Here is a 27,514-nt window from a genome sequence, read left to right as displayed (position 1 = left end):
TGTGCTAGCAGAAGATGGTACCTACCCAAATTTAGCATTGCAAAACACAGCTGAGTTTGTGGGTTATATTTGGAGCCACCTTCCACGAATCTACTTAGGGACACTGCTGTTCCCTTGTACAGGGTGATCCATTAATACCTCCCCTGTTCATGTGTAGGCACTCGCTGATACTTGTATTTCCAGAACAACCCCCACATTTTCTTGCAAAGTTCACTAGACCCACTCAGTGAACACAAGTGAATAGCTTCTTGTATTACCCTGTCTGTGCTGAATGAAGACCGAATCTCCCCACACACAGAATTCCAGAATACGCTTGAGTGTGTGGGTTATGAGGTGAGCCGCCCTCCATGCAGCTGCCTGCAGTCCCAAGTGTTCCCTGTTAAGGGAAATTCCGCTAAATAACTCCACACTCCATGGGGAGTCACTCGCTGCTTCTTGGCTTTCCAGCCAAACCGCAATCATTACTTGGCAGCCTTTCTTATGAAACTCAGGGAATAAAACTGAAGGACAAATTGGGGATCTCAAACCCTGCAGACAGAAGACGTTACCGACCCACACTCAGCATTCTGCAAACATAGCTGACAGTGTTGTGGGGTTGGTTATTCTCCCAACAGGCACCTACCTGTGGTCACAGGTGTTCCATATTTGGGGTAAGTCCTCTAAGTACTTCCCGCTCTATGGGGAGACACTCGCAGTTACTTGGCTTTCCAGCGCAACACCTAAATTTCCCTTGCCGCCCTCCCAAGTATACAATCAGGGAATTCTTGGAAAATACTTCTAGGATATCACAGGAGCTGCAGATAGAATATGGAATCTCCCCAAACTCAGCATTCTGGGAAACACTTGAGTGAGTGGAGGAGGTGGGATGTCAACCACTCAGCTACCTGGGGTCAAAGATGTTTCCTGGTAGGGGGAAGTCCATTAAAGTCCTCCCCTGTCTATTAGGTGGCACTCGATACTAATTGGGGTTCTAGTTCAATATCCGCATTTTTTTTGCAGTGCTCCCTATTAAACACTGAGGGAAGGCATGTGAAATGCTTTTAGGAGACTCCGTGCCCTGTTTTCAGAAGACGGGACTTCCCCAAACTAGCATTCCTGAACACGGCTGAGTATTGGGCAATGTGGGGAACAGAACGATACGCAGCAAGCTGGTTTCACAGGTGTTTCATCGTTTGTGGAATTCCTCTTAATACATCCCAGTGCGTGGGAGGCACTCACTGCTACTTAGTTTTCCAGCCCAACCCCAGTCTTTCCATGGCAGAACGACAGAGGTCACAGTCAGGGAAGGCATGGAGAGGGCTACAAGTTTATCCTGGGTTCTGCTGACAAAAGATGGTACATCCCCACCTTAGAATTCCAGAAAAAGAATGAGTGTGTGGGTAAGGAGTGGAGCCGCCCACCACGAAGCTATGTGATACCACAGGTGTTTCCTGTTAAGGGAAATTTGGCTAATAATTTCCCCTATCTTTTGGGAGGTACTCGTTGCTACTTGGTATCTAGGAAACATCCCTCCACTTTTCCTGACAACCCACCCTAGGAAACACTCAGGGAAGACACGTGAAAGGATTCATCGAGATCCAGGGCTCTGCTGACAGAAGACAGAAACCCCCACACTCAGCGTTCAGAAACATGGATGACAGTTAAGTGGAGGTGGGGAGCAGCACTTACCCTGTTACCAGGAGTCACAGTTGTTTCCTTTTTGGGGAATGTCCACTAATTACATCCCCAGTCCATGGGGAGACACACTCTGCTACTTGGTTTTTCAGAAAGACCAGCATTTCCTTGGCATCCACCTGAAGAAACATTCTGGGAAGACAAGCAAAGGGCTACTACATTATCCGAGGCACTGCTGAGAGTGAAGTAACCTACATACCCTAAGCATTCCAGAACACGCCTGAGAATGTGGGGAACTTGTGCAGCCGCCCTCTCTGCAGCTACCCTGGGTCACAAGTGTTCCTGTTAGAGGGAAATCTGCTAAATCTCTCTACGGTTCATGGGAACGCACTAGCTGCTATTTCCCTCTCCAGGCCAAACGACTCTTTTCTTGGCAGCATGCCCTAACTGCTCAGGAAACACACGCAAATAACTTCTAGGAATCCCAGACGCTGCTGACAGAAGACAAAACCTCCACACACACAGCATTCTGGAACATGCCTGATTGTGTCTGTTAGGTGGGAAGCTACATTCCTGGCAGCTGCCTTTGGTCACAAGTGTTGCTTGTTAGGGGAAATTCCATTGAAACTTCTAATACCCATGGGAATGCACTCGCTGTTCTTCGGATTTAAGGCACAACAGCCGACTTTCCCTGGCAGCCCAGCTTAGGAAACACTCAGGGAAATCACATGAATGTCCAATTTGAGAACTCAGACCCTACTGGGAGAAGACGGAACCTCCCAACACAGCAATCCAGAACAGGTCTCCTTGTGTGTGTGATGTGGTGAGCCGCCCAAAACGGAGATAATTGATGTCACAATTGTTCCATGATTCAGAGAATTCTACTATATACCTCCCCGGTACATGAGTTGGAACTCACTGTTACTTGGATTTCCAGCATCTCCCGCACATTTCCCTGCGACCCCGTGCTTGGAATCACTCATGGAAAATGCGCAAATTGCTTTTAGAAGATCCCAGGCCCTTCTGATAGAAGAAGGAACGTCCCCAAACTCAGAATTCTGGAACATGTCTGAGAGTGTTGGAGAGGTGTGGAGCCGCCTCCACGCAGCTACGTGGGGTCACAGGTCTTTCTTTTTAGGGGGAAATCAGCTAATTAGTTTCCCTGTACAAGGGAGGCGCTTGATGCTACTTGGGTTTCCAGGCAAACCCCTGCATTTCCCAGGCAGTCCACCTTAGGAAACACTCAGGGAACACAAGGGAAGTGATTCTAGGGGATTCCAGTTGTGCTAAGAGTAAATTGTACCTACCCAAATTCAGCATTGCAAAACACAGCTGAGTTTGTGGGTTATTTGAGGAGCCGCCATCCACGAATCTACATAGGGACACTGCTGTTCCCTTGTAAAGGGAGTACCACTATATCCCTCCCCTTTTCATAGGAAGGCACTCTCAGATACTTGTATTTCCAGAACAACCACCACCTTTCCTTGCAAACTTCACTAGACACTGTCAGTGAACACACGCAAATAGCTTCAAGTATTTCGCAGACTCTGCTGAAGAAGACCGAATCTCCCCACACTCAGCATTCCGGAATACGCTTGAGTGTGTGGGTTATGAGGTGAGCCGCCCTCCATGCAGCTGCCTGCAGTCCCAAGTGTTCCCTGTTAAGGGAAATTGCACTAAATACCTCAACACTCCATGGGGAGTCACTCGCTGCTACTTGGCTTTCCAGCCAAACCAAAATCATTCCCTGGCAGCCTGTCTTACGAAACTCAGGAAAAAACCTGAAGGAATAATTGGGGATCTCAAAATCTGCAGACATATGATAAGACCTACCCACACTCAGCATTCTGCCAACATGGCTGACAGTGTGGTGGGGTTTGGGAGACAACCAACAGGTACCATCTTGCAGTCACAGTTGTTCCCTATTTGGGTTAAGTCCTCTAATTACTTCCCCACTCTTTTGGGATACACTCGCTGCTAGTTGGCTTTCCAGCACATCACCTGCATTTACCTTGACACCCTCCCAAGTATTCAATAAGGGAAGAATTACAAAAGGCTTCTAGGATATCCCAGGAGTTGCTAATAGAAGAAGGAAACTCCCCAAATTCAGCATTCTGGAAAACATTTCAGTGAATGGAGGAGGTGGGATGTCAACCACTCAGCTACCTGGGGTCAAAGTTGTTTCCTGGTAGGGGGAAGTCCATTAATTTCCTCCCTGGTCGATGAGGTGGCACTCGCTACTAATTGGCGTTCTAGTCCAAACCCCGTCTTTCTTTCGCAGCCCTCCCTATTAAACACTGAGCAAAGACATGTGTAGTGCTTTTAGGAGACGCCATTCCCTGCTTTCTGAAGACTGGAATTCCCCATAATAGCATTCCTGAACACGGCTTAGCATTGCGCAAAGTGGGGAACAGAACTATATGCAGACAACTGGTTTCAAAGATGTTTCATGCATTGAGGAATTCCGCTTACTACATCCCAGGGCGTGGGAGGCACTCACTGCTACTTAGATTTCCAGCCCAGCCCCCGCCTTTCCATGGAAGAATGATGGAGGAAACCCTCAGGTAAGGCATGAAGAATTCTTCAAGTTTATCCTGGGTTCTGCTGACAAAAGACGCTACCTCCCAAACTCAGCATTCCAGAACAAGTGTGAGTGTGTGGGGAAGCTAATTAGCCGCCCTCAACGCAGCTATGTGATATCACAAGTGTTTCTTGTTAGGGGAATTCCTCTAATAACTTCCCCTGTCCATTGGGAGGCACTCGCTGCTACTTGGTTTCTAGGAAATCTCCACATTTTCCTGGCAACCCACCCTGGGAAACAGGTGAAGACACGTTAAAGGATTCTTCTAGATCATATGTTCTGCTGACAGAAGACAGAAACCCCCACACAGCATTCAGAAACATGGATGATTGTTTAGGGGAGGTGGTGTGCCGCACTTACACATTTACCTGGCGTCACATTTGTTCCATTTTTGGGGAATGTCCGCTGATTACATCCTGAGTCCATGGGGAGACACTCTCTGCTACTTGGGTTTCCACACAAGACCAGAATTTCCCTGGCATACCACTAAAGCTACAACTTGGGAGGAAAAGCAAAGGGCTTTTACAGTATCCGAGGCCCTGCTGAAAGAAGAAGGAACCTACATACACTAAGCATTCCGGAACACAGCTGAGGGTGTGGTGGATGTAGGCAGCCACCGTCTACGCAGTTAACCTTTGGACCAATTGTTCCTCTTATAGGGAAATGCGCTAAATTTCTCCAAATTTCTTGGGAATGCACACGCTGCTACTTCCCTCTCCAGCCCAAAACCCTCTTTTCCTTGGCAGCCTGCCCTAACAGCTCAGGAAACACACGTGAAAAAATTCTATCGATCCCAGTCTCTGCTGACACAAGACCGAACCTCCCAACACACAGCATTCTGCCACCGACCTGAGTGTGTCTATTATGTGGTGTGCCATATTCCTGGCAGCATACTTTGGTCACAAGTGTTCTATTTTAGGGGTAATTCCACTAATACCTCCACTGTCCATGGGAAGGCACTCACTGTTCCCTGGATTTAAGTCACAACCGCCGACTTTTACAGGTATTCCGGCATAGGAAATACTCAGGGAAAACACATGAAGGGCCATTTCGAGATCTGAAACCCTACTAAGAGAAGACGTAACATCCCCTCACAGCATTCCAGGACACGTCTGAGTTTGTGGGTGATAAGGGGAGCCGCCCACCACAGAGCTACCTGATGTCACATGTGTTTCATATTTCAGAGAATTCTGCTAAAAATCTCAACTATACATATGGATTAACTCGCTGCTGCATGGATTTCCAGCAGTTACTGCACATATCTCTGTGACACCATGCTTGGAAACACTCAAGGAAGACACGTGAAAGGCTTCTAGGGATTCCCAGGCCCTTCTGACAGAAGAAGGAACTTCTCCAAACTCAGAATTCGGGAACATGTCTGAGAGTGTTGGGGAGCTGTGGAGCTGCCTCCACGTAGCTACATGAAGTCACAGGCCTTTCTTGTTAGGGGGAATTCCGCTAAATATTTCCTCAGTACAGGGGAAGCACTTGCTCCTACTTGGGTTTCCAGGGCAATCCCTGCATTTCCCAGGCAGTCCACCTTAGGAAACACTCAGGGAACACAACGGAAGGGATTCTAGGAGATTCCAGTTGTGCTAACAATGATGGTACCTACCCAAATTCAGCATTGCAAAACACAGCTGAGTTTGTTGGTTATTTTGGGAGCCACCATCCACGAATCTACATAGGGACACTGCTGTTCCCTTGTACAGGGAGTACCGCTAAGTCCCTCCCCTGATCATGGGAAGGCACTCGCTGATATTGTATTTCCAGAACAACCACCACCTTTCCTTGCAAATTTCACTAGACACACTCAGTGAACACACGCAAATAGCTTCAAGTTTTTCCCTGTCTCTGCTGAAATAAGACCGAATCTCCCCACACTTAGCATTCCGGAATACGCTTGAGTGTGTGGGTTATGAGTTGAGCCGCCCTCCATGCAGCTGCCTGCAGTCCGAAGTGTTCCCTGTTAAGGGAAATTCCGTTAATACCTCCACACTCTATGGGAAGTCGCTCGCTTCTACTTGGCTTTCCAGCCAAAACGCAATCATTCCCTGGCAGCCTGTCTTACGAAACTCAGGGAATAAATCTGAAGGACTAATAAGAGATCTAAAACCCTGCAGACTGAAGACGTTACATACCCACACTCAGCATTCCGCAACAAGGTTGACAGAGTGGTTGTGTTGGGAAGACATTGAACAGGCACGTACATGAATGTCCCAGGTGTTCCCTATTTGGGTTAAATACTCTAAGTACTTAACCCGCTCTATGGGGTGACACTCGCTGCTAGTTTGATTTCCAGCGCAACCCTTGCATTTCCCTTGCCGCACTCCCAAGGATACAATCAGGGAAATATTGCAAAAGGCTTCCAGGATATAAAAGAAGCTGCTGATAGAAAACGGAAACTCCCCAAACTCAGCATTCTGGAAAACATTTGAGTGAATGAGGAGGTGGGATATCAACCACTCAGCTACGTGGGATGAAAGATGTTTCCTGGTTGGGGGAAGTCAATTAATTTCCTCCCCTGTCTATGAGGTGGCACTCGCTAATAATTGGATTTCTAGTACAACAACCGTCTTTCTTTTTCAGCCCTCCCTATTAAACACTGAGGGAAGGCATGTGAAGTGCTTTTAGGAGACACCATGCCCTGCTTTCAGAAGATGGGATTTCCCCAAACTAGCTTTCCTGAACACGGATGAGTATTGCGCTATTTGGGGAACAGAACTATACGCACAAAGCTGGATTCACAGATGTTTCATGCTTTGAGGAATTCTGCTTACTACCTCCCAGTGCATGGGAGGCACTCGCTGCTACTTAAATTTCCAGCCCAAGCCCGGCCTATCCATGGCAGACCAACAGAGGACACACTCAGGGAAGGCATGGTGAGGGTTAAAATTTTATCCTGCGTTTTGCTGACAAAAGACGGTACCTCCCCAACTCAGCATTCCAGAACAAGAATGAGTGTGTGGGTAAGGAGGGGAGCCGCCCACCATGCAGCTATGTGATATCACTGGTGTTTCCTGTTAAGGGAAATTCGACTAATAGTTTCCCCTGTCCATTGGGAGGCACTCGTTGCTACATGGCTTTCTAAGAAAATCCCCTCCCCTTTTCCTGGTAGCCCACCCGAGGAAACAATAAGGGAAGACACGTGAAAGGATTCATCGAGATCCAGGGTTCTGCTGACAGAAGACCGATACCCACACTCAGCGTTCAGAAACATGGATGACAGAGAAGGGGAGAGGGGGAGACTAACTTACCTAGGTAACTGGCATCACAGTTGTTTCCTTTTTAGGGAAAGTCCGTTAATTACCTTCCCAGTCTATGGGGAGTCACACTCTGCTACTTGGGTTTGCAGAAAAGACCAGCAATTCCCTGGCAACCCGCTGAAGTAACACTCTAGGAAGACAAGCAAAGGGCTACTTCATTATCAGAGGCAATGCTGACAGAAGAAGGAACCTATGTACAGTAAGCATTCCAGAACACGCCTGAGGATATGTGGAATGTGGGCAGCCGCCCTCTCTGCAGCTACCCTGGGTCACAAGTTTTCCTGTTAGAGGGAAATCCGCTAAATCTCTCTTCGGTTCTTGGGAATGCACTAGCTGCTATTACACTCTCCAGCCCAAACCCTCTTTCCCTTGGCAGCCTGCCCTAACAGCTCAGGAAACACACGCATGAACTTCTAGGGATCCCAGTCACTGCTGACAGAAAACAGAAACTCCACACACACAGCATTCTGGAACATGCCTCATTGTGTCTGTTAGGTGGGAAGCCACATTCCTGGCAGCTGACTTTGGTCACTAGTGTTGCTTGTTAGAGGAAATTCCACTGAAAACTCTACTACCCATGGGAAGGTACTCGCTGTTCCTTGCATTTAAGGAAGGAACAGCACCGCCTTTCACTGGCAGCCCAGCTTAGGAAACACTCAGGGAAACACATGAATGGCCAATTGGAGATCTCACACCCAACTGAGAGAAGACAGAACCTCCCAACACAGCATTCCAAAACACTTCTGCGTGTGTGTGTGATATGGTGAGCCGCCCAACACGGAGGTACTTGATGTCACAAGTGTTCCATGATTCAGAGAATTCTGCTAAATACCTCCCCAGTCCATGGGTACGAACTCAATGCTACTTGGATTTTCAGCAACTCTCGCATATTTCCCTGCGACCCCGTGCTTGGAATCATTCATGGAAGATGCGGGAATGGCTTCTAGGGGATCCCAGGCCCTTCTGATAGAAGAAGGAACGTCCCCAAACTCAGAATTCTGGAACATGTCTGAGAGTGTTGGAGAGGTGCGGAGCCGCCTCCACGCAGCTACGTCGGGTCACAGGTCTTTCTTGTTAAGGGGAAATCTGCTAATTAGTTCCCCTTTACAGTGGAGACACTTGATGCTACTTAGTTTTCCAGGGCAACCCCTGCATTTCCCAGGCACTCCACCTTAGGAAACACTCAGGGGACACAAGGGAAGGGAATCTAGGAGACTCCAGTTGTGCTAAAAGAAGATGGTACCTACCCAAATTCAGCATTGCAAAACACAGCTGAGTTTGTGGGTTATATGTGGACCCACAGTCCATGAATTTACATAGGGACACTGCTATTCCCTTGTACAGGGAGTTCCGCTAAATCCCTCCCCTTTTCATGGGTAGGCATACGCTGATACTTGTATTTCCAGAATAACCCCCACCTTTCCTTGCAAACTTCACTAGACACACTCAGTGAACTCTCGTGAGTAGTTTCAAGTTTATCCCAGTCTCTGCTGAAAGAAGACGGAACCTACCCACACTCAGCATTCCAGATACACTTGAGTGTGTGGGTTATGAGGTGAGCCGCCCTCCATTCAGCTGCCTGCATTCCCAAGTGTTCCCTGTTAAGGGAAATTCTGCTAAATACCTCCACACTCCATGGTGAGTCACTCGCCTGTATTTGGATTCCCAGGCAAACCGCAATCATTCCCTTGCAGGCGGTCTTATGAAATTCAGGGAATAAATCTGAAGGAGTAAATGGAGATCTCAAACCCTGCAGAAAGAAAACATTACCGACATTAATCTGCATTCTGCAACACGGCTGAAAGTGTGGTGGATTTGTGGAGATACACAACTGGCACCTACATGCGGTCACATGTGTTCCCTATTAGGAGAAATTCCTCTAAGTACTTCCCCCCTCTATGGGGAGACACTCACTGCTGGTTGGCTTTCCAGCCCAACCCCTGCAATTCCTTGTCTGCCCTCCCAATATTACCATCAGGGAATTCGCACAAATGGTTTCTAGGTTATCCCAGGGGCTGCAGATAAAGACGAATCCTCCCCAAACTCAGGATTCTGGAAAACATTTGAGTGAATGGAGTAGGTGCAGTTTCAAACACCACGCAGCTTCCTGGGGTCAAAATTTTTTCCTGGTAGTTGGAAGTCCGTTAATTACCTCCCATGTCTTTGAGGTGGCATTGGCTAATACTTGGTGTTCTTGTAGAACCCCCGCCTTTCCTTTGCAGCTCTCCCTTGTAAACACTCAGGGAAGGCATGTGAAGTGCTTTTAGGAGACTATATTCTGTAAATTCAGAAGATGGGGCCACCCAAATTATTATTCCTGAACACGGCTGAGTATTGGGGTAGTGGGGAACCGCAATATACGCAGCAATCTTTGTTCACAGGCGTTTCTTGGTTGGAGGATTTCCTCTTACTACATCCTAGTGCGTGGGAGACACTCCCTGTTTATTTGATTTCCAGTAAAACCCCTCCATTCCATGACAAGACGACAAAGGACACACTCAGGGAAGGCATGGAGAGGGCTACAATTTATCCTATGTTCTGCTGACAAAAGACGGTACCTCCCCAAATCAGCATTCCAGAACAAGAATGAGAGTGTGGGTAAGGTGTGGAGCCGCCCGCCCCGCAGCGATGTGATATCACAGTTGTTTCCTGTTAAGGGAAATTCGGCTAATATCTTCCCCTGTCCATTGAGAGGCTCTCATTGCTACTTGGCTTTCTAAGAAAAACCCCTTCCTTTTTAAAGTCAGCCCAACCTAGGAAACACTCAGTGAAGACACGTGAAAGGATTCATCGAGATCCTGGGCTCTGCTGACAGAAGACAGAAACCTCCACACTCAGCGTTCAGAAACATGGATGATTGATTATGGGAAGCAGTGTGCCGCACTTACACACTTACCTGGCATCACAGTTGTTCCATTTTTGGTGAATATCCACTGATTACTTCCCCAGTCCATGGGGAGACACCCTCTGCTACTTGGGTTCAAAGACAAGAGCAGCATTTCCCTGGCATCCCGCTGAAGAAACACTCTGGGAGGACAAACAAAGGGCTACTACATTATCCGAGGTACTGCTGACAGAAGAAGTAACCTACGTACACTACGCATTCCAGAACATGCCTGAGGATGTCGGGAATTTGGGCAGCCGCCCTCTCTGATGCTACCCTTGGTCACAAGTGTTCCTGTTTGAGGGAAATCCGCTAAATCTCTCTACGGTTCATGGGAACGCACTCGCTGCTATTTCGCTCTCCAGCACAAACCCCTCTTTTCATTGGCAGCCTGCCCTAACAGCTCAGGAAACACACGCGAAAAATTTCTAGGGATCCCAGCCGCTGCTGACAGAAGACCGAAACTTCACACACACAGCATTCTGGAACATGTCTGATTGTGTCTTTTAGGAGGGAAGCCACTTTCCTGGCTGCTGTCTTTGGTCACAATTGTTGATTGTTAGGGGAAATTACACTGAAACCTCTACTACCCATGGGAAGGCACTCACTGTTCCTTGGATTTAAGGCACATCCGCCGCCTTTCACTTGCTGCCCGGCTTAGGATACACTCAGGGAATACACATGAAGGGACAATTCGAGATCTCAGACCTTAATGAGAGAAGACAGAACCTCCCAACACAGCATTCCAGATCACGTCTGCGTGTGTAGGTGATGTGGGGAACCGCCCAACATGGAGTTACCTGATGTCACATGTGTTCCATGTTTCAGAGAATTCTGCTATATACCTCCCCGGTACATGTGTAGGAACTCGCTTCTACTAGGATTTCCAGGTTCTCCCGCATATTTCCATATTACCCCGTGCTTTGAAACACTCCTGGAAGATGCGTGAATGTCTTCTAGTGGATCCCAGGCCCTTCTGGTAGAAGAAGGAACGTCCCCAATCTCAGAATTCTGGAACATGTCTGAGAGTGTTGGAGACGTGTGGAGCCGCCTCCACGCAGCTACGTGGGGTCAATGGTCTTTCCTGTTAGGGGGAATTTCACTAATTATTTCCCCTTTACAGGGGAGGCTCTTGCTTCTACTTGGATTTCCAGGGCAAACCCTGCATTTCCCAGGCAGTCCACCTTAGGAAACCCTCAGGGAACACAGGGAATTGATTCTATTAGTTTCCAGTTGTGCTAACACAAGATGGTACCTACCCAAATTCTGCATTGCAAAACACAGCTGAGTTTGTGGGTTTTGTGGAGAGCCGCCATCCACGAAACTACATAGGGACACTGTTGTTCCCTTGTACAGGGAATGCCGCTAAATCCCTCCCCTGTTCATGGGAAGGCACTCTCAAATACTTGTATTTCTAGAACAACCCCCACCTTTCTTGCAAACTTCAGTAGACACACTCAGTGTACACATGCGAATAGCTTCAAGTATTTCCCAGTATCTGCTGAAAGAAGACCGATTCTCCCCATATTCAGCATTTCGGAATACACTTGAGTGTGTGGGTTATGAGGTCAGCCGCACTCCATTCAGCTGTCTTCAGTCCCAAGTGTTCCCTGTTAAGGGAAATTCCGCTAAATACCTCTACACTCCATGGGGATTCACTCGCTGCTACTTGGCTTTCCAGCCAAACAGCAATCATTCACTGGCATGCTGTCTTACGAAACTCAGGGAATAAATTTTAAGGACTAATGGGGGATCTCAAACCCTGCAGACATAAGACGTTACCACACCACACTCAGCATTCCACCAACACGGCTGAAAGTGTGGTGGTGTTTTGGGAGAACCTCAACAGGCAACTAGGTGCAGTCACAATTGTTCTTTATTTGGTGTAAGTCCTTTAAGTATTACCCCGCTCTATGGGGAGACACTCGCTGCTAGTTGGCTTTCCAGTGCAACCCCAGCATTTCCCTTGCCGCTCTCCCAATGATACAATCAGGGAAGTCTTGCAAAAGGCTTCTAGGTATCCTAGGAGCTGCTGATAGAAGACGGCAACTCCCCTAACTCAGCATTCTGGAAAACATTTGAGTGAATGGAAGAGGTGGGATGTCAACCACTCAGCTACCTGGGGTGAAAGTAGTTTCCTGGTTGTGTTAAGTCCATTAAATTCCTCCCATGTCTAAGTGGAGGCAATCACTATTAATTGGCGTTGTATGCCTTCCACAGTGTTTCTTTTACAGCCCTCTATATTAAACAATGAGGGAAGGCATGTGAAGTGCATTTAGGAGACCCCATGCCCTGCTTTCAGAAGATTGGGTTTCCCCAAACTAGCATTCCTGAACACAGCTGAGTATTGCAAAATGTGGGGACACAACTATACGCAGCTAGCTGGTTTCAAAGATGTTTCATGCATTGAGGAATTCTGCTTACTACTTCCCAGGGCATGGGAGGCACTCGCTGCTACTTAGATTTCCAGCCCAAACCCTGACTTTGCATGGCATAAAGATGGAGGAAACCCTCAGATAAGGCATGCAGAGCTCTTAAAGCTTATCCTGGTTTCTGCTGACTAAAGACGCTACCTCCACACCTCAGCATTCCAGAACAAGTGTGAGTGTGTGGGGAAGCTAATTAGCCGCTCACAACGTAGCTATCTGATATCACAAGTGTTCCTTGTTAGGGGAATTCCGCTAATTACTTCCACTGTCCATTGGGAGGCACATGCTGCTTCTTGGTTTCTAGGAAGTCTCAACCATTTGCTGGCAGAACACCCTGGGAAACAGGTGAAGACACGTTAAAGGATTTTTCTAGATCATAAGTTCTGCTGACAGAAGACAGAAATCCCCACACAGCATTCAGAAACATGGATGATATTTTATGGGAGGTGGTGTGACAAACTTACACAATTAACTGGCGTCACAGCTGTTCCCTTTTTGGGGAATGTTCTCCGAATACATCCCGAGTCCATGCTGAGACACACTCTGCTACTTTGATTTCCACACAAGACAAGCATTTCCCTGGCATCCCGCTAAAGATACACCCTGGGAGGAAAAGTAAAGGGCTCTTACAGTATCCGAGGCCCTGCTGACAGAAGAAGGAACCTACATACACTAAGCATTCCAGAAGACAGCTGAGGGTGTGTTGGATGCGGGCAGCCACCTTCTACGCAGTTAAAATTTGGCCCAAGTGTTCCTGATATAGGGAAATGCGCTAGATTTCTCCAACATTCTTGAGAACGCACACGCTGCTATATCCCTCTCGATCCCAAAACACTCTTTTCCTTGGCAGTCTGCCCTAACAGCTCAGGAAACACACGTGAAGAATTTCTAGAGATCCCAGTCACTGCTGACAGAAGACCGAACCTCCCAACACACAGCAATCTGCAACCGACATGAGTGTGTCTATTATGTGGGGAGCCATATTCCTGGCAGCAGAATTTGGTCACAAGTGTTCTATTTTAGGGGTAATTCCACTAAAACCTCCACTGTCCATGGGAAGGCACTAGCTGGTACCTGGATATAAGGCACAACCGCCGCCTTTCACTGGTAGTCCGGCATAGGAAACACTCAGGGAAAACACATGAAGGGCCATTTTGAGATCTGAAACCCTACTGAGAGAAGATGAAACCTCCTCACACATAATTCCAGAACAAGTCTGAGTGTGTAGGTGATGTGGGGAGCCGCTGACCACGGAGCAAACTGATGTCACAGGTGTTTCATTTTTCAGAGATTTCTGCTAAATATCTCAACTGTACATATTGAGGAACTCGCTGCTGCTTGGATTTCCAGCACCTCCCGCAATTTCCCTGTGACACCATGCTTGGGAACACATAAGGAATATACATGAAAATCTTCTAGGCGATCCCAGGCCCTTCTGATACAAGAAGGAACTTCCCCAAACTCAGAAATCTGGAACATCCCTGAGAGGATGGGGAGGTGTGGAGCTGACTCCACGCAGCTACGTGGGGTCACAGGTCTTTCCTCTTAGGGGGAATTCCGCTAATTAGTTCCCCAGTAAAGAGAGGCTCTTGCTGCTACTTGGGTTTCCAGGCAAACCCCTGCATTTCCCAGGCAGTCCACTTTAGGGAACACTCAGGGAACACAAGGGAAGTGATTCTAGGAGATTCCAGTTGTGCTAAGAGTAGATTGTACTACCCAAATTCAGCATTGCAAAACACAGCTGAGTTTGTGGGTTATTTGGGGAGCCACCATCCACGAATATACATAGGGAAACTGATGTTCCTTTGTAGAGGGAATGCCGCTAAATTCCTCCCCTGTTCATGGGAAGGCACTCACTGATACTTGTATTTCCAGAACAACCCCCACCTTTCCTTGCAACCTTCACTAGACACACTCAGTGAACACACGTGAATAGCTTCAAGTATTTCCCAGTCTCTGCTGAAAGAAGACCAAATCTCCCCACACTCAGCATTCCGGAATATGCTTGAGTGTGTGGGTTATGATGTAAGCCGCCCTCCATGCAGCTGCCTGCATTCCCAAGTGTTCCCTGTTAAGGGAAATTCCGCTAAATACCTCCACACTCCATGGGGTGTCAATCGCTGCTACTTGGCTTACCAGCCTAACAGAAATCATTCCCTGGCATCCTGTCTTAGGAATCTCTGGGAGTAAAACTAAAGGACTAATGGGGGATCTCAAACCCTGCAGACATAAGATGTTACCGCACCACACTCAGCTTTCCCCCAACACGGTTGAAGGTGTTGTTGTGTTGGGGAGACATTCAACAGGCACCTACCTGCGGTCACATATGTTCCTAATGTGGTGTAAGTCCTTTAAATACTTCCACGCTCTATGGGGAGACACTCGCTGCTAGTTGGTTTCCAGCACAACAACTGCATTTATATTGATGCCCTCCCAATGATACAATCAGGGAAGTCTTGCAAATGGCTTCTAGGATATCCTAGGAGCTGATGATAAAAGACGGAATCTCCCCAATCTCTGTATTCTGGAAAAAATTTGAGTGAATGGAGGAGGTGGGATGTCAACCACTAAGCTACCTGGGGTCAAAGTTGTTTCCTGGTAGGGGAAGTCCATTAATTTCCTCCCTTGTCTATGAGGTGTCATTCGCTACTTATTGGCATTCTAGTCCAACACCCAACTTTCTTTTGCAGCCCTCCATATTAAACACGGAGGGAAGGCATGTTAAGTGTTTTTAGGAGACTCCATGCCCTGCTTTCAGAAGACAGGACTTCCCCAAACTACGATTCCTTAACACGGCTGAGTATTGTGCAATGTGGTGAACAGGACTTTACGCAGGATTCTGGTATCACAGGTGTTTCATCATTTGATGAATTCCGCTTACTACCTCCCAGTGTGTGGGAGGCACTCGCTGCTACTTAGATTTCCAGCCCAACCCCCGCCTTTCCATGGCAGACCGAGAGAGGACACACTCAGGAAGTCGTGGAGATGGCTACAATTTTGTCCTGGTTTCTGCTGACAAAAGACGGTACCACCCCACCTCAGCATTCCAGAGCAATTGTGAGAGTGTGGGGAAGCTAATTAGCTGCCCACAACGCAGATATTTGATATCACAAGTGTTTCTTCTTTGGGGAATTCCGCTAATTACTTCCCCTGTCCATTGTGAGGCACACGCTGCTACTTGGTTTCTAGGAAATCTCCACCTTTTCCTGGCAGCCCACCCTGGGAAACAGGTGAAGACAAGTTAAAGGATTCTTCTAGATCATAAGTTCTGCTGACAAAAGACAGAAACCCCCACACAGCATTTAGAAACATGGATGTATGTTTAGGGGAGGTGGTGTGCCACACTTACACAATTACCTGGCGTCAACAGTTGTTCCCGTTTGGGGAATGTCCGCTCATTACATCCCGTGTCCTTGCTGAGACACTCTCTGCTACTTGGATTTCCACACATGACCAGCATTTCCCTCGCATCCCACTAAAATTACACCCTGGGAGGGAAAGCAAAGGGCTCTTACAGTATCCGAGGCCCTGCTGACAGAAGAAGGAACCTACATACACTAAGCATTCCAGAACACAGCTGAGGGTGTGTTGGATGTGGGCAGCCACCGTCTACGCAGTTAAACTTTGGCCCAAGTGTTCCTGTTATAGTCAAATGCGCTAAATCTCTCCAACATTCTTGGGAACGCACACGCTGCTACTTCCCTTTCCAGACCAAAACCCTCTTTTCCTTGGCAGCCTGCCCTAACAGCTCAGGAAACACACGTGAAGAATTTCTAGCGATCCCAGTCACTGCTGACAGAAGACCGAAACTCCCAACACACAGCATTCTGCATACGACCTGAGTGTGCCTATTATGTTGGAAGCCATAATTCTGGCAGCAGAATTTGGTCACAAGTGTTCTATTTTAGGGGTAATTCCACTAAAACCTCCACTGTCCATGGGAAGACACTAGCTGGTACCTGGATATAAGGCACAACCGCCGCCTTTCACTGGTAGTCCGGCATAGGATACACTCAGGGAAAACACATGAAGGGCCATTTTGAGATCTGAAACCCTACTGAGAGAAGATGAAACCTCCTCACACATAATTCCAGAACAAGTCTGAGTGTGTAGGTGATGTGGGGAGCCGCTGACCACGGAGCAAACTGATGTCACAGGTGTTTCATTTTTCAGAGATTTCTGCTAAATATCTCAACTGTACATATTGAGGAACTCGCTGCTGCTTGGATTTCCAGCACCTCCCGCAATTTCCCTGTGACACCATGCTTGGGAACACATAAGGAATATACATGAAAATCTTCTAGGCGATCCCAGGCCCTTCTGATACAAGAAGGAACTTCCCCAAACTCAGAAATCTGGAACATCCCTGAGAGGATGGGGAGGTGTGGAGCTGACTCCACGCAGCTACGTGGGGTCACAGGTCTTTCCTCTTAGGGGGAATTCCGCTAATTAGTTCCCCAGTAAAGAGAGGCTCTTGCTGCTACTTGGGTTTCCAGGCAAACCCCTGCATTTCCCAGGCAGTCCACTTTAGGGAACACTCAGGGAACACAAGGGAAGTGATTCTAGGAGATTCCAGTTGTGCTAAGAGTAGATTGTACTACCCAAATTCAGCATTGAAAATCAAAGCTGAGTTTGTGGGTTATTTGGGGAGCCGCCATCCACGAATATACATAGGGAAACTGATGTTCCTTTGTAGAGGGAATGCCGCTAAATTCCTCCCCTGTTCATTGGAAGGCACTTGCTGATAATTTTATTTCCAGAACAACCCTCACCTTTCCTTGCAACCTTCACAAGACACACTCAGTGAACACACGCGAATAGCTTCAAGTATTTCCCAGTCTCTGCTGAAAGAAGACCGAATCTCCCCACACTCAGCATTCCGGAATACGCTTGAGTGTGTGGGTTATAAGGTTAGCCACCCTCCATGCAGCTGCCTGCATTCCCAAGTGTTCCCTGTTAAGGGAAATTCCGCTAAATACCTCCACACTCCATGGGGTGTCAATCGCTGATACTTTGCTTTACATCCAAACCGCAATCTTTCCCTGGCAACCTGTCTTATGAAACTAAGGAAAAAATCTGAAGGAATAATTGGGGATCTCAAAACTTTCACACATAATACGTTACCTACCCACACTGAGCATTCCGCCAACATGGCTAACCGTGTGGTGGTGTTGGGAGACACCCAACAGGCAACTACCTGCGGTCCCAGGTCTTCCCTATTTACGGTAAGTCCTCTAATTAATTACCCTCTGTTTTGGGAGACACTCGTTGCTAGTTGGAATTCCAGCACAACCCCTGCATTTACCTTGACGTCCTCCCAATTATACAATCAGGGAAGTCTTGCAAAAGGCTTCTAGGATATCCCATGATCTGCAGATAGAATACGGCAAATCCACAAACACAGCATTCTGGAAAACATTTGAGTGAGTGGAGCAGGTGGTATATCAACCACTCAGCTACCTGGGGTTAAAGTTGTTTACTGGTAGGGGGAATTCCATTAATTTCCTCCACTGTCAATGAGTTGGCAATCGCTACTTATTTGAGTGTAGTCCAACCACGGTCTTTCTTTCGCAGCCCTACCTATTAAACACTGAGTGAAGGCATGTGAAATGCTTTTATGAGACTCCATTCCCTGCTTTCAGAAGAATGGGCATCCAGAAACAAGCATTCCTGTACAAGGCTGTTCATTGAGCAAAGTTGGGAACAGAACTATACGCAGCCAGCTGGTTTCACAAGTGTTTCATACATTGAGGAATTCGGCTTACTTCTTCCCAGTGGGTGGAAGGCACTCGCTGCTACTTAGATTTCCAGCGCAACCCCCACCTTTCCATGGCAGAACGATGGAGGGAACCCTCAGGGATGGCATGCAGAGCTCTTCAAGTTTAACCTGGGTTCTGTTGAAAAAAGACGCTACCTCCACCCCTCAGAATCCCAGAACAAGTGTGAGTGCGTTGGGAAGCTAATTAGCAGCCCACAACGCAGCTATGTGATATCACAAGTGTTTCCTTTTAAGGGAATTTCGGCTAATAAATTCCCCTGTCCATTGGGAGGATCTCGTTTCTACTTGGCTTTCTAAGAAAATCCCCTCCCTTTTCCTGGCAGCCCAAACTAGGAAACACTCAGGGAAGACACGTGAAAGGATAAATCGATATCCCAGGCTCAGCTGAAAGAAGAAACAATCCCCCACACATAGCGTTCAGAAACATGGATGAATATGAAGGGGTGGTGGGGAGCAGCAATTACCCACTTACATGGAGTTACAGTTGTTTCCTTTTTGGGGAATGTTCGCTAAATACCTCTCCAGTCAAAATGGTGACACTCTCTACTACTTTGGTTTGCAGAAAACACCAGCATTTCCCTGGATTCCCGCTGAAGTAACTCTCTGGTAAGACAAGCGTAGGGCTACTACATTACCTGAGGCAATGCTGACAGAAGGAACCTATGTAAACTAAAAATTCCAGAACACGCCTGAGATTGTGGGGATTGTGGGCAGCCGAACTCTCTGCAGCTACCCTGGGTCACAGTGTTCCTGTTAGAGGGAAATCCGCTAAATCTCTCTACGGTTCATGGGAACGCACTCACTGCTACTTCGCTCTACAGCCCAAACCCCTCTTTCCTTAGCAGCCTGCCCTAAGAGCTCAGGAAACACACGCGAAGACTTCTAGGGTTCCAAGTCGCTGCTGACAGGAGACCGAACCTCCACACACACAGCATTCTGGAACATGCCTGATTGTGTCTGTTAGGTGAGGAGCCACATTCCTGGCAGCTGCCTTTGGTCACAAGTGTTGCATTTTAGGGGAAATTCCACTGAAACCTCTACTACCCATGGGAAGGCACTCGCTGTTCCTTGGATTTAAGGCACAACCGCCGCCGTTCACTTGCTGCCTGGCTTAGGAAACACTCAGGGAATACACATGAAGGGCCAATTGGAGATCTCAGACCCTACTGAGAGAAGACAGAACCTCCAAACACAGCATTCCAGAACACGTCTGCGTGTGTGGGTGATGTGGGGAACCGACCAACACGGAGCTACCAGATGTCACAGGTGTTCCACGTTTCAGAGAATTCTGCTAAATACCTCCCCGGTCCATGGGAAGGAACTCGCTTCTACTAGCATGTGCAGCATCTCCCGCACATTTCCCTGTGACTCCGTGCTTGGAAACACTCCTGGAAGTCACGTGAATGTCTTCTTGGAGATCCCAGGCCCTTCTGATAGAAGAAGGAACGTCCACAAACACAGAATTCTGGAACATGTCTGAGAGTGTTGGGGAGGGGTGGAGCCGCATCCACGCAGTCACGAGGGGTCACAGGTCTTTCCTGTTAGGGGGAATTCCGCTAATTAGTTCCCCAATAGAGAGGATACACCTGATGCTACTTGGGTTTCCAGGGCAACCCCTGCATTTCCCAGGTATTCTACCTTAGGAAACATTCAGGGAACACAAGGGAAGTGATTGTAGGAGATTCCAGTTGTGCTAACAGAAGATGGTATCTACCCAAATTCAGCATTGCAAAACACAGCTGAGTTTGTGGATTATTTGGGGAGACTTCATCCACGAATTTATATAGGGACATTGCTGTTCTCTTTTACAGGGAGTTCCGCTAAATCCCTCCCCTGTTCATGGGTAGGTACTCGCTGATACTTTTATTTCCAGAACAACCCCCACCTTTCCTTGCAACCTTCACTAGACACACTCAGTGAACACACGCGAATACTTCAAGTATTTCCCAGTCTCTGCTGAAAGAAGACCGAATATTCCCAAACTCAGCATTCCGGAATACGCTTGAGTGTGTGGGTTATGAGGTGAGCCACCCTCCATTCAGCTGTCTTCAGTCCCAAGTGTTCCCTGTTAAGGAAAATTCCACTAAATACCTCCACAATCCATGGGGAGTCACTCGCTGCTTCTTGGCTTTCCAGCGAAACCGCAATCATTCCCTGGCAGCATGCCTTACGAAACTCAGGGAATGAACCTGAAGGACTAATTGGAAATTTCAAACCCTGCAGATAGAAAACGTTATGACACAACTCAACATTCCGCAACACGGCTGACATTCTTGTGGAGATGGTGAGATATCCAACTGGCACCTACCTGCGGTCAAATGTGTTCCCTATTAGGTTTAATTCCTCTAATTACTTCCCCTCTCTATGGGGAGACAGTCGCTGCTAGTTGGCTTTCCAGCCCAAACCCTGCACTTCCTGGCAGCCCTCCCAATATTACCATCAGGAAACTCACACAAATGATTCCTAGGATATCCAAGGAGCTGCTGATAAAAGACGGATCCTCCCTAAACTCAGCATCATGGAAAGCATTTGAGTGAATGTAGTATGTGCGTTGTCAAATACCACGCAGCTACATGGGGTCAAAGTTTTTTCCTGGTAGGGTGAAATCCGTTAATTACCTCCCATGTCCATGAGGTGGAAATGGCAATTACTTGGCGTTCTTGTCCAACCCCCGCATTTCCTTTGCAGCCCTCCCTTGTAAACACTCAGGGAAGGCATGAGAACTGCTTTTATGAGACTACATTTCCTGATTTCAGAAGACTAGACCTCCCCACACTATCAACCCTGAGCACGGCTGAGTATTATGGTAGTGGGTACCGCAATGTACGCAGCATATTTTGTTCACAGGAGTTTCTTGTTTGGAGGAATTCAGCTTACTACCTCCCAGTGCGAGGGAGGCACTCCCTGCTACTAAGATTTCCAGCCTAACTCCCGCCTTTCCACGGCAGAACGATGGAGGAATCCCTCACGGAAGGCATGCAGAACTCTTCAAGTTTATCCTGGGTTCTGCTGACAAAAGACGCTACCTCGCCACCTCACCAACCCAGAACAAGTGTGAGTGTGTGGGGAAGCTAATTAGCTGCCCACAACGCAGCTATGTGATATCACAAGTGTTTCTCGATATGGGAATTCCGCTAATTACTTCCCCTGTCCATTGGGAGGCACTCGCTGCTACTTGGTTTCTAGGAAATTTCCACCTTTTCCTGACAGCCCACCCTGGGAAACAGGTGAAGATACGTTAAAGGATTCTAATAGATCATAAGTTCTGCTGACAGAAGACAGAAAAACCCACACAGCATTCAGAAACATGGATGATTGTTTAGGCGAGGTGGTTACCACACTTACACTTTTACCTGGCGTCAACAGTTGTTCCCTTTTTGGGGAATGTCCGCTGATTACATCCCGAGTCCATGCTGAGACACTCTCTGCTTCTTGGATTTCCACACAAGACCAGCATTTCCCTGGCATCCCGCTAAAGATACACCCTGGGAGGAAAAGCAAAGGGCTCTTACAGTATCCGAGGCCCTGCTGACAGAAGAAGCAACCTACATACACTAAGCATTCCAGAACACAGCTGAGGGTGTGGTGGATGTGGGCAGCCACCTTCTACGCAGTTAACCTTTGGCCCAAGTGTTCCTGATACAGGGAAATGCGCTAAATCCCTCCAACTTTCATGGGAACGCAGTCGCTGCTAATTCCCTCTCCAGCTCAAAACCCTCTTTTCCTTGGCAGCCTGCCCTAACAGCTCAGGAAACACACGTGAAGATATTCTAGCTATCCCAGTCACTGCTGACAGAAGACCGAACCTCCCAACACACAGCAATCTGCAACCGACATGAGTGTGTCTATTATGTGGGTAGCCATATCCTTGGCAGCATACATTGGTCACAAGTGTTCTATTTTAAGGGTAATTCCACTAAAACCTCCACTGCCCATGGGAAGGCACTCGCTGTTCCCTGGATTTAAGGCACAACCACCGCTTTTCACTGGTAGACGACCTGAGGAAACACTCAGGGAAAACACATGAAGGGCCATTTTGAGATCTGAAACCCTACTGATAGAAGATGAAACCTCCTCAGACAGCATTCCACAACACGTCTGAGTGTGTGGGTGATGTGGGGTGCCGCCCACCATGGAGAAATCTGATGTCACAGGTGTTTCATGTTTCAGAGAATTCTGCTAATTACATCAAATGTACATATGTTGGAACTCGCTGCAGCTTGTATTTCCAGCAGATCCCGCAAAATTCCCTGCGACACCATGCTTGGGAACACACAAAGAAGATACATGAAAGGCTTCTAGGGGATCCCAGGCCCTTCCGATAGAAGAAGGACCTTCCCCAAACTCAGAAATCTGGAACAACCCTGAGAGGATTGGGAGGAGTGGAGCCGCCTCCACACAGCTACGTGGGGTCACAGGTCTTTCCTTTTTGGAGGAATTCCGCCAATTAGTTCCCCAGTACTGGAGAGACCCTTGCTGCTAATTGGGTTTCCAGGGCAACCCCTGCATTTCCCAGGCAGTCCACCTTAGGAAACACTCAGGGAACACAAGGGAAGTGATTCTAGGAGATTCCAGTTGTGCTAACAGAAGATTGTACCTACCCAAATTCAGCGTTGCAAATCACAGCTGAGTTTCGGGTTATTTGGGGAGCCGCCATCCACGAATCTACATAGGGACACTGCTGTTCCCTTGTACAGGGAGTTCCGCTTGATCTCTCCCATGTTCATGTGTAGGCACTCGCTGATACTTTTATTTCCAGAACAACCCCCACCTTTCCTTGCAACCTTCACTAGACACACTCTGTGAACACACGCGAATATCTTCAAGGATTTTCCAGTCTCTGCTGAAAGAAGACCGAATATTCCCACACTCAGCATTCCGGAATACGCTTGAGTGTGTGGGTTATGAGGTGAGCCACCCTTCATGCAGCTGCCTGCAGTCCCATGTGTTCCCTGTTAAGGGAAATTCCGCTAAATACCTCCACACTCCTTGGGGAGTCACTCACTTCTACTTGGCTTTCCAGCCAAACCATAATCATTCCATTGCCGCCTGTCTTTAGAATCTCGGGGAATAAAGCTGAAGGACTATTAGGGGATCTCAAACCCTGCAGACATAAGACGTTACCGAACCACACTCAGCATTTTGCAAACTCAGCTGACAGAGTGGTGGGGTTGTGCAGACACACAACAGGGTCCTAATTGCTGTCACAGTATTTCCATATTTGGGGTAAGTCCTCTAAGTACTTCCCCACTGTATGGGGAGACACTCGCTGCTAGTTGGCTTTCCAGCACAACCCCTGCATTTACCTTGACGTCCTCCCAAAGATACAATCAGAGAAGTCTTGAAAAAAGCTTCTACGATATCCCAGGAGCTGCAGATACAATATGGCAAATCCACAAACACAGCATTCTGGAAAACATTAGAGTGAATGGAGCAGGTGGGATATCAACCTCTCAGCTACCTGGGGTCAAAGTTGTTTCCTGGTAGAGGGAAGTCCATTAATTTCCTCCCCAGTCTATGAGGAGGCACCCGCAACTTATTGCAGTTCTAGTCGAAGAACCGTCTTTCTTTTGCATCCCTGCTAATTAAACACTGAGTGTAGGCATGTGAAGTGCTTTTAGGAGACTCCATTCCCTTTTTCAGAAGACTGCACTTCCCCAAACTAGCATTCCTGAACACGGCTGAGTATTGCTCAATAATGGGAAAAGAAGTATACGCAGCATGCTGGTTTCACAGGTGTTTCATGTTTTCTGGAATTCCTCTTAATACCTCCCAGTGCTTGGGAGGCACTCGCTGATAAATAGATTTCCAGCAAAAACCCAGCCTTTCCATTGCAGACCGACAATTACACACTCAGGGAAGGCATGGAGAGGGCTACAATTTTATCCTGGGCTCTGCTGACAAAAGAGGGTACCTCCCCAACTCAGCATTCCAGAACAAGAATGAGTGTGTGGGTAAGGAGGGGAGCCGCCCAATATGCAGCTATGTGATATCACTGGTGTTTCCTGTTAAGGGAAATTCGACTAATAATTTCCCCCGTCCATTGGGAGGCACTCGTTGCTACATGGTTTTCTAAGAAAATCCCCTCCCCTTTTCCTGGTAGCCCACCCGAGGAAACAATAAGGGAACACAGGGGAAAGGATTCATCGATATCCCAGGCTCAGCTGACAGAAGAAACAATCCCCCACACATAGCGTTCAGAAACATGGATGAATATGAAGGGGTGGTGGGGAGCCGCACTTACTCACTTACATGGAGTTACAGTTGTTTCCTTTTTGGGGAATGTCCGCTAATTACCTCTCCAGTCAAAAGGGTGACACTCTCTGCTACATTGGTTTGCAGAAAACACCAGCATTTCCCTGGATTCCCGCTGAAGTAACTCTCTGGTTAGACAAGCGTAGGGCTACTACATTACCTGAGACACTGCTGACAGAAGGAACCTACGTAAACTAAGCCTTCCAGAACACGCCTGAGATTGTGGGGATTGTGGGCAGCCAACCTCTCTGCAGCTACCCTGGGTCACAGTGTTCCTGTTAGAGGGAAATCCGCTAAATCTCTCTACGGTTCATGGGAACGCACTCACTGCTACTTCGCTCTACAGCCCAAACCCCTCTTTTCCTTGGCAGCCTGCCCTAAGAGCTCAGGAAACACACGCGAAGACTTCAAGGGTTCCAAGACACTGCTGACAAGAGACCGAACCTCCACACACACAGCATTCTGGAACATGCCTGATTATGTCTGTTAGGTGAGGAGCCACATTCCTGGCAGCTGCCTTTGGTCACAAGTGTTGCTTTTTAGGGGAAATTCCACTGAAACCTCTACTACCCATGGGAAGGCACTCGCTGTTCCTTGGATTTAAGGCACAACCGCCGCCGTTCACTTGCTGCCCGGCTTAGGAAACACTCAGGGAATACACATGAAGGGCCAATTGGAGATCTCAGACCCTACTGAGAGAAGACAGAACCTCCCCACACAGCATTCCAGAACACGTCTGCGTGTGTGGGTGATGTGGGGAACCGACCAACACGGAGTTACCAGATGTCACAGGTGTTCCATGTTTCAGAGAATTCTGCTAAATACCTCCCCGGTCCATGGGAAGGAACTCGCTTCTACTAGCATGTGCAGCATTTCCCGCAGATTTCCCTACGACCCCGTGCTTGGAAACACTCCTGGAAGACGCGTGAATGTCTTCTTGGGGATCCCAGGCCCTTCTGATAGAAGAAGGAACGTCCACAAACTCAGAATTCTGGAAAATGTCTGAGAGTGTTGGGGAGTGGTGGAGCCACCTCAACGCAGACACGAGGGGTCACAGGTCTTTCCTGTTAGTGGGAATTCCGCTAATTAGTTCCCCAATAGAGGGGATACACCTGATGCTACTTGGGTTTCCAGGGCAACCCCTGCATTTCCCAGGTATTCTACCTTAGGAAACACTCAGGGAACACAAGGGAAGTGATTGTAGGAGATCCCAGTTGTGCTAACAGAAGATGGTATCTACCCAAATTCAGCATTGCAAAACACAGCTGAGTTTGTGGATTATTTGGGGAGACTTCATCCACGAATTTATATAGGGACATTGCTGTTCTCTTTTACAGGGAGTTCCGCTAAATCCCTCCCCTGTTCATGGGTAGGCACTCGCTGATACTTTTATTTCCAGAACAACCCCCACCTTTCTTTGCAACCTTCACTAGACACACTCAGTGAACGCACGCGAATAGCTTCAAGTTTTTCCCAGTCTCTGCTGAAAGAAGACCGAATATTCCCACACTCAGCATTCCGGAATACGCTTGAGTGTGTGGGTTATGAGGTGAGCCACCCTCCATTCAGATGTCTTCAGTCCCAAGTGTTCTCTGTTAAGGGAAATTCCACTAAATACATCCACAATCCATGGAGAGTCACTCGCTGCTTCTTGGCTTTTCAGCGAAACCGCAATCATTTCTTGGCAGCATGTCTTACTAAACTCAGGGAATGAACCTGAAGGACTAATTGGAAATTTCAAACCCTGCAGATAGAAGACGTTTTGACACAACTCATCATTCCGCAACACGGCTGACATTCTTGTGGAGATGGTGAGATATCCAACTGGCACCTACCTGCGGTCACATGTGTTCCTTATTAGGTTTAATTCCTCTAATTACTTCCCCTCTCTATGGGGAGACACTCGCTGCTAGTTGGCTTTCCAGCCCAAACCCTGCACTTCCTGGCAGCCCTCCCAATATTACCATCAGGAAACTCACACAAATGATTCCTAGGATATCCTAGGAGCTGCTGATAAAAGACGGATCCTCCCTAAACTCAGCAACATGGAAAACATTTGAGTGAATATAGTATGTGCGTTGTCAAATACCACGTAGCTACATGGGGTCAAAGTTTTTTCCTGGTAGGGTGAAATCCGTTAATTACCTCCCAATTCCATGAGGTGGAAATGGCAATTACTTGGCGTTCTTGTCCAACCCCCGCATTACCTTTGCAGCCCTCCCTTGTAAACACTCAGGGAAGGCATGAGAACTGCTTTTATGAGACTACATTCCCTGATTTCAGAAGACTAGACCTCCCCACTCTATCAATCCTGAACACGGCTGAGTATTATGGTAGTGGGTACCGCAATATACGCAGCATAATTTGTTCACAGGAGTTTCTTGTTTGGAGGAATTCAGCTTACTACCTCCCAGTGCGAGGGAGGCACTCCCTGCTACTAAGATTTCCAGCCTAACTCCCGCCTTTCCATGGCAGAATGATGGAGGAGACCCTCAGGGAAGGCATGCAGAGCTCTTCAAGTTTATCCTGGGTTCTGCTGACAAAAGACGCTACCTCGCCACCGCACCAATCCAGAACAAGTGTGAGTGTGTGGGGAAGCTAATTAGCTGCCCACAACGCAGCTATGTGATATCACAAGTGTTTCTTGATAGGGGAATTCCGCTAATTACTTCCCCTGTCCATTGGGAGGCACTCGTTGCTACTTGG

The sequence above is a fragment of the Camelus ferus genome, chromosome 36, assembly GCF_009834535.1.
Source record: "Camelus ferus isolate YT-003-E chromosome 36, BCGSAC_Cfer_1.0, whole genome shotgun sequence".
In the NCBI taxonomy this organism is placed as follows: Eukaryota; Metazoa; Chordata; class Mammalia; order Artiodactyla; family Camelidae; genus Camelus; species Camelus ferus.
This window is presented reverse-complemented; position numbering follows the sequence as displayed.